Source organism: Pelmatolapia mariae, linkage group LG17, assembly GCF_036321145.2.
Source record: "Pelmatolapia mariae isolate MD_Pm_ZW linkage group LG17, Pm_UMD_F_2, whole genome shotgun sequence".
NCBI classification, from domain to species: Eukaryota; Metazoa; Chordata; class Actinopteri; order Cichliformes; family Cichlidae; genus Pelmatolapia; species Pelmatolapia mariae.
This window is the reverse complement of record NC_086242.1, coordinates 19,363,822-19,382,384: the sequence shown is the minus strand read 5'-3', so window position 1 is coordinate 19,382,384 and position 18,563 is coordinate 19,363,822.

Here is an 18,563-nt window from a genome sequence, read left to right as displayed (position 1 = left end):
AGAAGATCACAGTGGGGGGAACAAAAGCTCTAGTAAATAAGAGTTTTGAAAGTTTGCACACAACACAAATTTAATGCTACAGTCACTCTAGAGTGGTCAGAGACCGCAGTGCCACCAAAGTTATTTAAACTGTGTGCAGTGAACTTGCAGTCTCGTTGCATTTGAAATGGCTGCTTGGAGGAGTGTCTCTGACAGCAAAATAAATAAATAATTCAATCATCGGCCAATCACCACTTTTTTTTTTCCCTTGTTGAAAGATTGCTGTTTAGTTTTCTGTCCTCCAGTGTGACTGAGCCACAAATCATCATACTATGGCAACCATATTGCTGTTCATCTCCCAAAGGTCTGGCAATTTTTAAAAGGAAAAGCAGAAGAAAAAAAATAAACAGTTGAATTTTTCTTTATCAACACCTTTTTAAACTTTCCTCTGCCACAAGTGTGCAGGGGCAAAGGTTGGTTCACCCAACATTTGGCTCCATATGTGAAGACTACATATGTTACCATATATTCATTCAACCTGAGTTAAATGTCACCCACAGTAAACTGCAGTTCTTCGGGCCATGCAGTTCTTGTGGTCTGTGCAGAAGTTTGATGTGAATGTGTGATGTTTATGGTTTAATGAAGTGGTTTTCAGGGTAAAGGTGCAGAAAAATGTTGGAATGCACAGGGATGTGAAGTCAGTTTATTCGTCTGTTATTTGAGCTTTAGTGTTTTGTGTTTTAAATGATGTACAACTAAAGTGTATTTGAAAATTTTACGTTTTACGAGGAACACGTGAACAGTTTTGAGAGTTTCTAGATGTTAAAGAAAACCGCCCACTGGTACTGATGCTTTTACCAACAGCTTTTTCTTTGTACATCAGCGCTGCCATTGTTTGTCCTTGTACCATTGTTGTTGGAAACAGTTGGTTTGGAAGAACTGGACCAAGTTTAAAACCATTGAAATGGACAGTAACAGCACTACCAGTAACCACAACTGGCCTGGACTGGACTGAAGCCCAAATCGGTGACTCTTCTTAGGAAGTGGAGAAGTGGGCAGAAAAATCCAGATCTAGGAAGTCCAAATATCCAATAAAAGATTTATACATAAGGAAAGTTGTTGTTGTGTTTCATTTTGTCATAGTGTGTCATCACACAAACAATCAACATACAATCTTTGACTTTAAAAGTGTTTTAGTGTTTCGCATACCTAGAAGATGTTGTTTGGACCTTCTGTTAACACCCTCTGATCCTTCATGAAAAATTGGTTAAATGCCTCTTGGAATGCCTTTGAGATCTTCTTCCAATTTGAGGACATCACCAATACACATACCCACATTTTCTTCAACACTCATTCCACTGTGTTACACTAATTATGGCAACTAGACCAACCTGTTTGTTACTTTCCTGTTAAATACCGTATCGCTTTTAAAATCCTTTTGTATACTTTTAAAATTTTAAATAACCTGGCGCCCAGTTCCCTAACAGAACTTCTCGACGTGTATAGCCCCAAGAGAGCACTCAGATCCTCTAACCAACTGCTCTTAGTACAACAAAGGCCCCAACGAAAGACTAGAGGGGACCGAGCTTTTGCAATTGCCGCACCCAAACTCTGGAATAATCTTCCTATCGATGTCCGCATGTCAGATTCCATTCAATCGTTTAAATCACACTTTAAAAAGTCACCTGTTCCATCTAGCTTTTGAAGCAAATTAGTTTGGACTTCCACCTGGTCTGCAGTTGTGCTATGTAACTGTAACTGTTGCCTTTGTAGTAATCTGCTTTGCTACCTACTTTGATGGACACTGTCCTTTTTAAATGTGCTATAGAAATAAAATATTGATTGATTGAAATATTGAACTGTAAGTCCCTCGAGCAAGTAGCCGAATACAGTCATTGGGTGAGCACTACAAGTTGATGGGGTTAAAGTTCACTTAGCTAGTTAAACTGAGATGAAGGTTACACTGACTGTGCATGCCATGCTCAATGTATGGAGAAACTGTGACCGTATGGATCATGTGACCTGTCTGTAGGTTTTTTTTCCCCATCTGGTAAAACAACAGTTTGACAGGCGAAACGAAGCAGGCCTCCATTGAAGAACAGAGATTCCACAGTTCCAGTTAACTGGATGGCGAGCCAACCAAAGATCGTCGTTATTACGATCGTCCAGACATCTTGGAAGCCAGAGCTTCGTTCCTATTTCACGGTGGGACAGATACCTGCGAGACTTCAGCCTTCCTTTTCCACTCTGAAGTGTGGTAGGACAGACAAAAACAGACCGACCACAACGATCCATCGATTAACATTCATTTTTTACACTTGACTCAGAGACACCTTTATTTTAGTTTGTTTTGTAGTCTGATTTGTTGTATTAAGCACATGTACCTGCAGCTGCTGTGAGCTGAATTTTGTGCACTGTGGTGTGTTCATTATTGATGTTTATAACGTGGGCTTCTGCCATTCCTAGATCCTACTGGCAGCAATCAATTGCACCAAAAATGCCACATGTAGAAAAGTGATTAAAAAAAATTAAAACTGGTATAAAAATTGATATTTAATTTCTTTTTTGGATGTTGTCAGAAGGTTAACTAAACAATTTTAAAAAGTTGATTTTCCTATGAAGTCTTTCATAATTCAGGCTTTACAGGGTTAAAGATTTATTGAAAGGCATTCAATTCTTAACATTCAGACTTTGAGACCATGGTGGGCATGAGTTTTGCAGTAAAAGCTTCAGATCAAGTCTAACACGCTTACTTGGAGGTGTAAACGACTAAGGCTTAGGTGGCGAATTTCAGGAAAAGTGAGTGAGCAGACAGGTAAAGTCCTTCTCCCTACAGGTACACAAGTCCAAAGGTCATTGGCTGGTTTTGAACACATTACGTCAGCAGAAGCGGCACAGAGCAGGTTGGTGAGGGATGGGACACAAAACCATTGTGGTGAAAGAATTCATCAGGGTTTTCAGAGCAGGTATGAGAAGGGCAACCTGAGCAGGAGGGCTCCACCCACAGGCAGAACCGAGGAGCCCATAACTCCACCTGAAAACTCAAAAAGGCTCTTAAAACTCCCTCTAGCATCCTGAGTCCTACTTAATCACAAATATGAGTCTGTGTGAGTTGTAGCCTCAGTTTCCTGTTAGCTAACAGTGACACCTGGTGTGCTCTTGTGCTGCTGTAGTCTGTCAGCTTCGAGGTTCAACGCGTTGTGCATTCAGAGATGTGACGAGCTTGAAGCAGTCGGGCCGTTCTGACCTCAACAAGGTCAAACTCTCAGATCTAAAGCTCACTGGATATTTTCTGTCTTTCGGACCATTCTCTGCAAACACACCAGTCCTACTTAAGCTTTGAAATCTGCAGCTTTGTGAACAACTATATATATATTTTTTCAGTTTTCTGAATATAAACCAGCATTTGTGAGAGACAGCTGTGATGATGTTCATTCATACCGAGAGAAAAGAGCTTCAGAGGATTAATCAGCTTTCGTCCTCATTTATTCAGGCATCCCAGGAAGGCCTGTCTGCGTGTTTCTCAGCACAAAACTGTGTTTAACTGACAAACACACACCTCCAACAGCCTGAAGCGAGGATGCGGCGAGCTTTACTCAGAGGAGCCTCCTGTTTGCAATTCACAGGAACTGGAAGCACATCTGCCATCAAACCCCTGACAGACACTGGGCTCTGCCGCGTTCATACTCCCTGCACAGATGTAGAAATTATTAGAGGAAAATGGGGTTTTAGATTTAGAGCAATCAGGAATTTAAGAAAACCTTGCTTTCCTACACTCAACACATGATAACCTGGTGGGATTCTTGAAGAAAAAAAAAAAAGGAAAGCACAAACTTGGGCTTAACTTACTCCCATTGTTTTACAACAGAGCTCCCAGCTGATGTGTTCAGCACCTGCCTGTGCAGCCTGAGTATTTGTCCTTTTCCCTTTATTCCTGTTTCTCTGCTTTGACCTTTGTGTATTAGGGAAGAAATCTTAGCAGCAAATCTCACTTTTTGGGGCTCTTGCTCTGAACAGATCAGCCACTGATGGAAAAAATGACATCACTGCCCCTCTGTGTTCATAGCTGAGAACTGCACTGCAACGCCATGAATTCTAAACGTCTAGATTCTGTTTTTCCAGAACAGACACAAATTTATGGAGACAAATAAATCACTTATCCTGGATCATGCTCAGCACGAGGTATAGTGTCGCTTTGGTATGAGTTCAACTTCACTCATCCATCAGACTATGTGTGCACATGTACACAGGTCCATAAGTAATTTGGTTTGATTAATTAAGATGTGCAGTGCAGAATTTCAGCTTTAAGTGTTTAGGAATTACAGACTTTTATACTTAATCCTCTAAATATCTGCAGGTCCTGAACAGTTAAAGTTGAGAGTCTGCACTTCAAAAATAAAACACCGAGTAAAAAAAGTGCAAAAAAACATTTAGCAGTACTTGTTCCTCATCTATTGGCTGGATGCTCCTGTCAGATCAGCTGCTGTTGTGCCTCCTCAGTTCACCGTAGTCCCCGTGAGATTAACGCTCCTATTTCAATAATGTTGGTGAAAAACAAACATGGCTTACTTTTCTTATTATTAATGATTACAGATGATGCACATGCGTATACCCCTGTCTCACAGGAAATATGTTTTCTGCTAATTTTGTTGCTAAATGGTTCCTCCAGTCAGCACCAAAACAACAATCTTCCCCTAAATGTGGAACAACCATAAAAGTTCATTAATGCTGCAGCCATTCGTGGACTGAGTGGATTTTGTACTGCAGGTTTCTGCTACCATCAGTTACTTGTATTTCATATGTCTTCAAAACAAAACATCCCAACTAGTAATTTCCATTGTCTCATTTGGATAAACAGCCTGTGTAAGAATGACTGTAGAACCTTTCTGTGGACTGTGGGAGCGTCAGGAGGAGCAGCGAGCAAAGCTGGACAGCATGGAAGCATTTTAGACTCAGACTGAGTCAGTTTTAAAGAATCAGACAGTCGGAAATGAACTGATGTTTGTCCATCACCTTTTATTGTGCCAGCTTTTTGTTGTTAAGTGGTGTTTGTGTTAGTTTCTGTTGTTTTTGTTGAAATTGTGCATTAAAATTAAAACTCTTATTTAGATTGATTTTAATTTTTGCATAAATAAAAGTGGTTAGAATGAAAACCTTGTTCACAAAATCAATGTGAGGCCCCTGTGGAGGAGATAAACTGTCCAATCTGTCATCAGTGTGCAAAACACATATTTTTGTGGTAGAGCCCACACACGCGCTGTAGCAGGATACACGCTGTACAAAAACAACTTTTTCTCAGCACGATTGAGTAACATGTGACACGCAGCCGGTAGCGTCACCGGGAGCCGTTTACCTGCTGAATCTGTGCCGGACGGACTATCGGCGTCCTGTCGCTCAGCTGCTGGAGTTACCAGGGTCACAGTGACGTCACAAAGCCAGCTACCTGCAGAAGTCGTCGACACAGAGAGCGGAGCGAGACCGTTATCAGAGTCAAGCTTTCATTCTTGTTTTCTCAAGGTTTCATTGCTGCTGTGGAGCTGTGAGTGCAAATAATTTTTCACTCAGGAAGAACAAGTTACAATCCAAAAAAAGGGAGAAATGAACACCATAAATTTTAGTCGTGTCGAGTTAATTTATCAGTTAAATAGAGTAATGTGTAAATAATGCTCTTTGCGGATTAATTTAGCCTGTATTGTTAATCTCATATAAGACTGTGTTGCCAACACAGGATTTAACACTGACCGACACAATCTTCACTGCAGAGCTGCGTTTAGGTTTTGTACAGGACACATTGCAGCTGTGTGAAGTGTCACAAGGAGTACCACTCAGGTCTTCCCAGAATTACCCTGTGCATGAAGACACGTCTGTCCACACCACCACTAGCAAAACTGTGATAAATAATAACACAGCTCTGAGCAATCCAGCTGATTCCACAGTACAGGCTCTGATGTCCCTCTTGAATAATTTGTTCAATAAAATTACATCAGAGCAGTGGGACAGGCTTTCATTAGGCTATCCAGATAGCTTCACGGCAGAGCTGCTTTTAGGTTTTGTACAGGACACATTGCATCTGTGCAATGAATTTTTTCCTGACAATTCTGCTGAGCAGGAGTTTACCAGAGCACAGAACATAGATGATAAAACCCAAGAAACAGCTAACACAGAAGAAAGCTTTCAAAATGCTGACCAACACAGTACTGCAAAAGCAGAAATCAATCCAACCCCAGATCCCCAGCAACAGAAATCCTGCGTTGAACCAGCCAGCATCCCATCGTTAACAGACATAAATCAACCGGTGTCGTGTGAAAAGACAGAGAAACACAGATCTTCTGTAGCCTGTGAACCACCCAAAAACAACCCAGACTTTGAAACATGGCTGAGCAGACTAATTCAGGCTGTGCTTTCAAAGCTTGGTAAACTTTCAGGGTTCTCACCTTCTCATTCTCTCCAGAAACATTTGTTGGCTCGAATCTTAACTGAAATCCAGGACATGCATTTGCATTTAGGCCCAGAAGTGCAAAAATATTTTGACAGCATTGCCAACGCCATTTTTACTGATATTTCTGAGAAATTAATTGTCACTGGGGATGAGTATTTAATGGAGTTAGACGATCTACTGTACTGTGTACTGTATTTATTCTTATTTTATTTTATTCTAATTTTTGCTTCATAACTTTTGCACTGTCCACTTCCTGCTGTGACAAAACAAATTTCCCACGTGTGGGACTAATAAAGGTTATCTTATCTTATCTTAATACTTAATAGTGTAACTACTTCAGTATTCCAAGAACACCTGTTGGCAGTAACAGATATCGATCGACTGGAATTATATCAAAAGAAAGAAACATGCAGATTTTCAGTGGAAAACTGCATGGAAGAACTGCTTTTGCAGGTTGTAAAACATGCAGGCGTAGTCATCAGTTCGAAAAGTTTTAAAGCCATTTCCACTCGGCTTACTGTGAAAGTCTGGGGTGAACTCAGGGCCGAATACGACAAAATCCCCCTTGAGAAATTTAAGAAACTCAGCAAGCGGATTTTCAAATCGCTCTGCAAAAGATGGACACATGCAGCGGCTATCCTGACATCCTTGAATTTAAACCACCCAAAACTTGATGAAGATATCGTTGAAACTTTCAAAAGAAAGCTATCCAAGGAGCCAAGTTGCATATCTCGGTTTTTCTCATCTGTGCGTGCATTTTTTGGGAGGTTTAAGGGAAGAAACAAAGTTTCCCCCGTGTAGTGACATCGTGATATCAACTGCAAAATATTTGAGAAAACTCACTGGACACTTTAAATGAGCTAGTTTTACATTTACATCAGATCAAGTCATTTCTGAAATTCCCAGGACTGGTCGCGGCAGATAGCCACCCTGCCCTGAGCCTGGTTCTGCCAGAGGTCTCTTCCTGTTAAAATGTACCTCAAAAGAACCAGCCAACTTTAGTGAAATAAACCATAAGGTTGACAAGCACAGGTTAACGACACTTTACAATGGTAGAAAGGAAACTTACAAAAAATGAAAGAAAAGTAAAACACATAAACTGCTAAGACAATGACTTGGCCAAGTGTTACTTTTGGTTTTCAACATTCGGGTTTCAATGTTCGGGTGCACCCTAGTAACCTGACTCCTTAACTCTTATAGAAACAGATTACACAAATCCAATGTACATTCAAATGAAAATCTCACACTCTTTTCACATGTGGAGAATATTCTACACAACAGCTTATTATTTAAAGTCCCAAATAAAAAATGTCCAAGGGCTAAAGTCCAAAAAATTCCCAGGGTGTGAAAGAAAATAGGGGTGAGAGAATGTCAGTCAGTGGTCTTATGTATAACCAGCTGTGTGTGAGATTGTGAGTGATACAGTCCTACCACACCGCAAGGTGCAGCAGATCATCAAGTGGAAAAGAAGCGAATCTCAGTCTCTCTAAGTCCAGGTGGGAAGGCTCGCCAACTATTTCACCGGAGGAATCCACCTCAAGAACAATTCAGCATACAAAAAAAAAAACCTGACCTGTCAACAGACAGGGTCAGAAGAGCAATTCAAATATTAATTATGCTGTTCTAGCTATAATTCACAACTTAGGATTTTGTTGAAATCACATTCAACATCAATTTGCAATTAAAATACTCAAATTTGCAAAAATAAAACATCTCTCTTACACAAACTATGCATTAAACCAAGTAAAGTCAGTGCATATGCGACAACTGTTAATCAAACAATTCAGATAAATTCAGTTTCTCAACGATAAAATGTGAAACAGACATGAACTAACTGAGACATACAACGTGTGCTCACCGATCTCAGTGCATCACGGCCGAAGACAATGGTATGGTGTCTCTCGGTCGGAAAATGCGGGGCTCTAAATAACGTAACAGGACATGTTGTTTTTCTCTTTAATAACAGTAATACGACGTGAAGGAAAATAAGTATAAGTTGCGCTTCAAGTGTTACCTTACTTCTGGAAGCAGATTGAGATGAACTTTAAGGCAGTTGATAGCAACCAGAGCTAACAAAGGCTAACAGTTTAGCTCCACGCGGTACTTTCTAAAGTCGCCAGAAAACTGCAGCATTCGCCTGTTTACTCACTGTGGCTACTCTTAACATGGAAGGTAGCTGATAATCAGCGAACTTATGTGCAGCATAGTTGGTTGCAACTTATATCTAATACTTTTCCCAGCTCGAAAGCTTCAGTCTCTCTTTTCTCCTGCCAGCACGCGACTACCTCCACACATAGCAGCGAACACAGAGCAGGTGGGTGGGACACGCAGTGGCAGGCTGCTTTCCCATTGGCCAAAGCATACTGGGACCTGTGCGTTTCGATTGGTTGGGCAGGCTGTCCATCTCTCCTCATATCTATCACTCCTTAAAGTGGTACCCTAATTTTATGTGGGTTACACTATACACATTGAAGTGACTTGAACTGAGAACATAACTAATCTGGAAATCCAATTTAACATCAATAAAAATCTAAAAATATTACATATTGACTTCTGCTTGTTTTTATTGTCTATGACTTGAATGAATCTGAATGAATCAAATCTGTAATTTAACAGATTTGTTTCATAAAAAATTTGACAGAATTTTCCTGCCATTAGTCTGAAACTTCAAAATGAGGTGGCCAGCTCTCTTCCATGTGTGCAACATAAGTGACCGAATCTGACAAAGAACTTGAACATTTTTCTTTCATTTGAATTTCCAAATGAAAGAATGTATCTGAGTTTGTATGTATGTATTGTAGAATTCAAGTAGGTGCAATATGTCGGTGATTGTAGAAGTCAGGAGAATCACAACAATACGTGTGCAGTCCAAGTTCTTCCCCCCTGTTGCACAGTCATTCTGAAAGCCTTATGAATGTGTATGTAAAGAATCAGATCTTAGTGAACTCTGGCTCAAGGTAAGGGGTCAGAGGTCAGGTTGTCTGAAAATCTTGTAAATGTGATAACTTTAGAAAAAGATGATATAGAACTTTGAAATTGATGCCATAGGTGTATCTACCATGAGGTTGAGTGGTTCGATTGGTCAGCGCCAGTAGCTATGTGCATGAGTAGTTTCATTTCATGGAGTAAATCTTTACATTGTAGACTTCGTTGAACACTCAAGAAAATAACTTTGGGACTTTCTAACATTCACAGTTCACGTATAGGGCTTTGGAGTTGATGTCACGCCGCAATGCATTGTGGGAGCGCGGTGCCATTTTCGGGGTCTACGAATCAAAACAAAAACACTGTGTTGGAACGACGACTACAAGAAAGATGCTTAAAAGCAGCTCAAAAGAGAATGGACTGTATGGAGACCGATTGCGTCCAGAGGCGAAGCAGCGGTGCTTGCAGAAAATAGCGTGCATTGGAAATGTGGACCCGTATGAAATACGGCCGTGGAGTAGAAACCCTGAAGACCTACCGCTATTGACGTAGCCTGACATATTTTCGTACCTTGTCTGTGGAGTCAGCGCGTACAAGTCGTCATTCAAACAAAGGTAAGTCAGCTCGAGTACTGCGAGTGAAATGTGTTTGATTTCCCCCCGAACATTCAAATTAGTGCAAGCATAAATTCATTCATGAGGGGGAAATTACAGTGAGAACATGTGGAGGCTGTTAGAGGGATAACATAGTGAGTTCAGTGCATTGATGTGACATTGTCCTTAAGGATTTAGTTATTCTTTATGGTTAAAGAAATTGCAATGATTTATTCATATTTATTCTAAATAATTCTAATTATACATCTTGCTTCCGTGTTTGTGTCCTGTGTCACTAAAAATACATTTTAGTTTTATACATTGATTAATGACCTGCAGAATCTCCTTGTCATATTAAGTGATTCATAATTGTCACTTTATGCTTTCTCCATCTTGAAAGTGATGATATCCTTGCATTACATACTTTAGGTTCATTTTCTGCAGGCAGGTTTCTGACAGAGAACAGGCAGATTTAGAATATAACATGCAGCGTTGTATAGATGGATGCATAAAAAATGAAAAATTACATGTATGTGCTAACTTTCTAAACACTTTGTTACATTTATGATAAAGTAGATAAAACACATTTATGTCGGCCTTGGCTCATAGTTCTTGTCTTTAAATGAACTTTGTGTGTGTTTCAGGTACTGCACTCTCAAAGACTGAATGAACCAGCATTGCAGCCATGGGTCATTGTGAGCATCACAGGGAAGGTTGAAGCCGCCCACTGCACCTGTATGGCCGGAGCCGCAGAGACCTGCAGCCATGTCACTGCTCTTCTGTTTAAAGTAGAAGCAACAGTGAGGATCCGTGGCACAGGGACTGTTACAGATGAACCTGCATACTGGGTTTTGCTGGGTAATATGACCAAGATACAGCCAGAGGTTGGCCATAAGATAGACTTCTCCTCTTCAGCTGCCCAAAAAAAGGCTCTTGATCAAAACATAAACAGACCATCCGTATTGAAAGGTAAAAGGAGCCGTCCTCAAAAAAGAAAAATCCCACCTGCTACTGTGGAGGAGTTGTCACTGCTATAATGCCATAAAGTTTTATCTAGGGGTCTAGATTTATGCCTATAGTGCACTGCCATGTAAATAATTTGCATTTACTGAATATGTACTGACTGAGTACCACTGTTCAAAAGTTGAATAAAGAAACTAATTTTTGCCTCTTTTTTTTTTTATTAAAACCACTTTATAGAACATCACATCAGTTACAATGTAGAATCCATGTCATTTATAGTTTACAAATGACAAAATGTTTACACAAAATCATGACAGTGTTTACATGATATCACCCACTTAGAGCTGGGCGATATAAGATTTTTTCATATCACGATATGTTTTTTTCATTTCAGGCGATAACGATATATATCACGATATAGGCCAAATAACTATATTTGTAAGATTTAAATGTGCCGTTGCTCACAAGTAAAATGTGAAATAATCTGCAGCTTGTTTTGATTTAAATATTTATTTCCCATAATAAGTTCAACAGGGTAGATGTACTTAAGGAACATGAGACTTTTTCAGATAAATAAAGGCAAATATTGCAAACTACACAAAAGGCAGCCGCTAAAGCGTTTAAGTTTCAAAATAGAACAAACAAAACGGACTACTAAATTGTCAATTCCACTTAGAAACAAAATTTTAATTCTAAAAATAAATCTTAGTTTGTTTTACAGAAAAACAGACAAAATTGACTAACTTTTGTCAATATCAAATAAACTGAGAAGTAAAAGGAAATTTTCAATCTCTCCTTGTTGTATAGCTTTCTGAACTTTCTGAATCCTTTATCATCCGCAACTGAAAATAGTTGTGGATGATTACTATACCTTTCTAATGTGACGTTGTTGTCCCTGGCTCTCTTTCTCTCTCTCTCTCCCTCCCGCTCTGTTCCTGTGCCACTGCGAGTGTAACTACCGCCCCTCCCCCCTCTTCCCAGCGCAAAGCACAAGGCTCGCGTGCGGAGTGAAGCGGGAAAAAGTGCGAGAGAGAGGGTGAGAGAAAGAAAGAAAAAAAACCCCCACGGCTCGCGATAAGGAGCCGCCTCGTGACATTCACGTCAAAGATTCGGCTCTAGAGCCATTTCGTTCGCGACCGACACTGCTTCCCAAACAACTACACATGTGAGTCTTGGAACTTGTGCTGTACGTAACAAGTCACGTGACGTGACGCTGCGGCTGTGATTGGTTCGGCTCTGCGCTACTTAATTTGGATTGGCTGTTCTCCTTTTCTTTTCTTTTTTTTAAGAGAGCAAGAGAGACGAGTGTCTATCGCAATAGTTTAATTTTTCTATCGAGAAAAAGTTATTTCGCAATACATATCGTTATCGTTTTATCGCCCAGCTCTACACCCACTACTAACATTACTTTATTTACTGTATCTTTTGAAAAAATACAGCAATTTTAACAGCACAAGACTTAAGAATATTTACCAGGAGCAAGTTTCATTTTTCCCTGGTTTTACTACCACACTGTTTTCCAAACGCAGCAAACCTTCACCATCTTATCCAGGAGGGTCACCTCTTCACCCTCATATGGAAGAAGTAATCTGATTGGCATGGTGGTATGTTTGAAGCAGGTCCCTTGTGTAGCACAGGAACCCAGTCACGATGTGTTTCATCCATTTCATAGGCTGGTTTGCCTGCAATAATGCCAAATAATTAGCAACTCTATAAATAGAAGGTAGTTCTGCAAAATCACTGCAAAATCACTCAGTAGGATGTTGTTCTAATTTGCTATGACCTCAGAGTGAATCGAAAATAAAACTAATAGGCTATAAAGAGTGATATGAACATATTTAGAACTTACCGGAATGAAAATGTCTGGAGCACCAACAGATATTTGGAGATGGAAGAGAACTGGATATCAGCTCGTCTCGCAGCTGCTATCCAGGCTAGACGCCTTCGTTTGGTAACATCCGATACACGAGCTGCCTCACGTTGCTCAGCGGGCTTCGCCAGCGCTCTTAATGTCCCGAAACAGCGATGTAAGAGGGCTGTAAAGCTGACACGCATGGTTGAGGAAGAGATCTCCGAAAAGATCAGCTCAATAGTTGCACTGCTCGCACAAAGCCCTGATTTCCCGGAAGACCCCACCATTTATGTTAGCGGTACATTTAGTAATATTAAAAAACTACACTGCATGGTTCGTCACGCTGCCTCGTGCCTTAAAAAGCTTGTAGGTAAGCTGCGCTGCCAGCGCCTGACAAGTGGGTCTGATACCAGTCCATTTGAGTCTGATAGAGAAAGTACGGATGCAAACATCTCAGTGCAAACACCAATCACTGAGATTTCTCTTAAAATCTCTGGCTCATGGAGCTTCAATGAAGAGATGATAGAGGATGAAAATTCAGATCAGGAGGGGGAAGAAATTGAGCTTCTAGAAGGATCAGGTGTAACAAAAGAAGGTGAAATAAAACCAACTGCTGAAACTGAAAGTATCCAAGCTCGAGCCCCTGTAGAAGGGGCTGTAGCTGACTGCATCAATGAGATACTTGGTGAAATGGATTCAAGTAGCGTAGAGCCCTGTGAGAAATATAGCTCAAACAAGCCTGCCTCTAATTCAGAATTATTTAATTCAGGAGACTTCTTCTCCAGATGTATGCCATGCACCTCAAGCACTGGGCTAAAAACACATAAACACCACTTTTCCATGTTTGCAAAAAGACAGTTTGAAACAATGAAAAAAGAGCTAAAACAAACAATGAAGACAAACAGGAAATATTTTGTTTGTCTAAATAACCTTTGCAAATACCCAAAGTATGAAACAGTGGCCTCTGATGAAAACATAGTTTTCATCCTGCCAGGGTCAGTACCTGAAACTCCTCGTCCCCAGAGTGCCAACTCTGATCGAGCCCCTTCCCGAAATACGCTTCTTTGTTACCTAAGTTCTTCTTCAGTGGGCTTTGACACCATTAGATCAGACGTTAATCAATTATATGATACACTCACAAAAAAAGAAGAAGTCCCTATATTCGAAAAAACATTGGAAAACATTAAAAATAGTGGGGAAATCAGAACTTTTTCTAAGGAGGTAACAGCTAAAATGTTCGATCTGTCTATGACGAGTCGAGTGCATCAAATTCCCGTACCTCTAAGCGGGAGATCCCTGTCAGACACAGTCATCTCCAGGACTCCACAAACAGTAGATGATTCAAAGCGTCCCTTTTCTCCTGAAGTCCTCTATGTCCTCATAGAAGACGCAGCAGAAAAGTTTTTGCAAAAACTTTTACTGTGGGTGGAGAACAAAGAAAATTATCAAATGATTAAAACTGAGAGGGTGTCTGGGGACACCCAGAACATTCTTAAAAGAACACAGACCCCAACACAGGAAATAAGAATGGATTCAGATAACAATGGAAAGGAATGTGCAGCATCAACACCAAAACCTGGAAGCATTTCTCCAGAAAAATACTCTCTGGCATCCATCGACTCACCTCCAACGGCAAAACCTAAGAGTGTTTCTCCAGAAAAATGCTCTCTGGCATCCATCGACTCACCTCCGACGGCAAAACCTAAGAGTGTTTCTCCAGAAAAATGCTCTCTGGCATCCATCGACTCACCTCCGACGGCAAAACCTAAGAGTGTTTCTCCAGAAAAATGCTCTCTGGCATCCATCGACTCACCTCCGACGGCAAAACCTAAGAGTGTTTCTCCAGAAAAATGCTCTCTGGCATCCATCGACTCACCTCCGACGGCAAAACCTAAGAGTGTTTCTCCAGAAAAATGCTCTCTGGCATCCATCGACTCACCTCCGACGGCAAAACCTAAGAGTGTTTCTCCAGAAAAATGCTCTCTGGCATCCATCGACTCACCTCCGACGGCAAAACCTAAGAGTGTTTCTCCAGAAATATGCTCTGTGAGCATTTCAGGCTCTCTTAAAGATTCCTTTAAAATATTAGAGATGGGTGTTGTGTCAAGGTCATCTTCTGATTTTAAGAAAATGTCCATTGACCTCTCCTTTTTGCTCTTTCAGACACTTCTTGTAAAATGTAAGTCTAAGACCATGCAGTCTGTGGCTAAGACCGCAAGTACTTCAAGAGAAATACACACTCTCATCAACCATCTGACAGAGTTGATACAGCCTGAACTCAGCAGCACAGACTCCGCCATAAATCTGATAAATGACAAGAATCAGTTCATTAAGAAAATGGCCAAATCCCTCATCAAGGAGTTTGGCTCCCCAGATAATGTCTTAAATGCTGCGATGTCAAATGATTCATCTTTTGACAAGGCTGTGATAAGTCATTTGAAAATCGGGCTCCCCAGTCCTCCAAAAAAGTCCAAAATTTCCAGGTTTTTTTCAGCAGTGTTAAAAGCTTTTGTAAAACCCTTTAGGTGCTGCTTTAAAAGCAGCAATGATTAAATGACGATTTTGGCTTTTTCCTGCTGCCCTGCTTCTTTTAAAATCTTGAAGCAGAATTTTGACACCAAATCCATTTCCATCACCCCCAACCAGTTGCAGCGGATGGCTGCCCCTTCCTGAGCCTGGTTCCGTTGGAAGTTTCTTCCTGTCAGTAAGGAGTTTTCCTTCCCCACTGTCGCCTCGTGCTTGCTCAAAGGGGGATCATTTGATTGGTGGGGTTCTCTGTAGTACTGTACTGTTTTTACCTTACAGTTCAAACAGGGAGGAAACTTGTGATTTGGCGCTTTATTTAAAAAAAATATCATATACAAAATATCATATATATCAAATAATTCAAATAAAACACTAATATCAAATAAAAACATTCAGACTTTTGTCTTGTTTTTCTATGTTGTCAAATATGTAACAAGTTGAGTGTGTGCATTCTGGTCATTAGTATTTTTTTCATTTTTAATGTATTCGAGCTGAATTCGGGGAGCAAAGGTAGTTGCTTACTACAGCATGTTTGTATAGACACTATGGAGTTCTGAGCTACTAGGAAGTAGGAAGAGCCTGACTTAACCACCTCTCCCTCCTCCCACACATACAAGATTTATTTAAATTTGTAGGATCTGATCTCTTTCAGAACCCAGCTTTGCTCTCGGAGTCTCAGACTAACTCGTAGGAGTTAGTCTGAGACTTCAAAATGAGGTGGCCAGCTCTCTTCCATGTGTGTGACAAAAAACTTGAACATTTTTCTGTCATTTGAATATCCAATACGTACATACAGAATAGAATAGAATAATCCTTTAAATGTCCCAAAAGGGGAAATTTGGTTGTATCAGCAGGAAAAAGAAAAACAAAAATACGCACAGAACAGGACACAGAACAGAAACACAATTTTTACATATTTTACATACAAACCCAGGTTGTAGTGTGCAAACAGAGCAGGATACTGAAAGATGTTTAAATAGTTAAGAATATTTAGAATATTTTGAAAAGTGCAGATTGTGTATTGTACCTGTGCATTAAAAAGTAGACATGTAACTTCCAATAAGTTAGTGTATATATAGACTGAGAGAAGTAATGTGCAAGTTATAACAGTAGAAGTTGTTACAGCACTGATGTAAACATCTGTGTTTGTTGGGAGCAGTTTTGATTGTACAGCCTGACAGCTGTAGGGAGGAAGGACCTGCGGAAACGCTCCTTCATGCATCTAGGATGCAGCAGTCTGTCACTGAAGGAACTCTGCAGTCCAGCAACATTTACATGCATGGGGTGGGAGTCTGTGTCCATCAGAGAAGTTATTTTGGCCAGAGTCCTTCTGTCTCCCACCACCTGCACTGGATCCAGGGTGCATCCCAGAACAGAGCTGGCCTTCCTGATAGACTTGTAGTCAAGACAGCCTAAACCAAGACCAAGACAATACCAAGACCAGAGGGTATTGAGACCAAGACAAGACCGAGTCGAGACCAAGACAAAGTCAAGACGAGACCAAGACCGAGACAAAAAAGTCTTTAAACTGCAGCCAGATGCTGCTTCTTTTACGGGTGTCAGGCATATTTATGTGTTTTTGCGATGCACTCGCACAGCCCTCCTCACCACTGTCTACTGTGTCACTCACTTACTGAGAGGACAGACGCACGCTCCACTTGACTGTCACGTCTCTCATCCTCTGTGTTTTTCACATATTGATATTATCCTATATTCTCTCATGTGATTGGCCAGAATATGGAGGGATTGGAGCATAGCTGAGCCACTGTGTGAGAGCTGAGCAGTGAAAGGAAATTAAGTGAGGAGCCGGCTCTCGCTCAATGGGAGCACTCTCTAAGCACGGCTCTTGGAGCTGATGCTTTTCCGCATGACACGTTATTGAACTTTACGTTGTGTGTCATGGATACTGTTGTCCGGTGTCAGTGTGATGGGTCTGCGTCTCCGGAAGTCCACCACCACAGCGTTGATCAGCAGGTGGTTCTGCTGGCACCAGTCCACAAAGTCCAGAGTCCACTGTCTGTACTCTGAGTCATCCTCTAAGTAATCCTCTAGTCATCCTTTAATATTTTTTGGGAACGCAGGCATCTGTTTAAAGCAAATGGATTTAATTTTAACAAGTCAGGGGTGAAACTGTTCACCTCCAACTTGTTTTATTCCATACGTCATCCATCTGTGCTTGGTGCCAAGGCTGAGATAAACGAGGAGTTATCTCATAAAGAGGAACAAACAGTACTCCGAGAACAGACAAAGCCCAGCAGAAACCTTGAGGAGGAGCTCCATCTGCCCCCACCCGGGAAGAGCCTCAGAAAAGAGAGACATCTGAGGCAAGAAGAGGGGTCCCTATTTGCCTCCAACTCTCTCAACAACACCAACGACCAGGACCAGGGAACACGACCTTCCCCAGTCCCCCAAACCCCTGACAGGCCATCACCCTCCTCCCTCTACCTTTCTCCCTCCTCCCCACACCTGAAATTCACTGAGGAGATGATGGAGCGGGTCAATGCTGGGCTCAGATCTACCCCCCGGCCCAATCCCCTTTTTGTCCCCCATAAACCCCCCACCAGAGCAGCCAAAGATTCGCCATCGAGCCCCGCTGAAAAAAGACGATCTTGACAAGACACAAATGAACAACTACAGGCCGATCTCAAATCTCCCATTTTTAAGTAAGATCATTGAAAAAGCAGTTTCTCAACAGCTCAATTACTTCTTAACACAGAATAACTGCTATGATGCCTTCCAGTCAGGTTTTAGACAGAACCACAGCACTGAAACCGCTCTGACCAAAGTGTTTAATGACATATGTCTGAATACAGACGGTGGAAAAATGTCAGTCTTAGTTTTACTGGATCTCAGTGCAGCATTTGATACAGTTGACCACAACATATTACTCAAACGACTGGAGAACTGGGCAGGTCTTTCAGGGACTGTACTAAACTGGTTCAAAACATACTTAGAAAACAGGAAATACTTTGTATCAATAGGTAACTTCACATCTGAGCAGACAAGTATCACATGTGGAGTTCCCCAAGGTTCCATCTTGGGACCCCTTCTGTTTAACATTTACATGCTCCCACTGGCACAGATTATAAAGAACAACAAAATAAACTATCACAGCTATGCAGATGACACACAAATATATATCACAATGTCACCAGGAGACCGAGGCCCTGTACAGGCTCTTGGTAAATGCATTGAAGAAATTAATGACTGGTTGTGCCACAATTTTCTCCAGCTAAACAAAAACAAAACTGAAATAATAGTCTTTGGAGCCAAAGAAAAACGATTA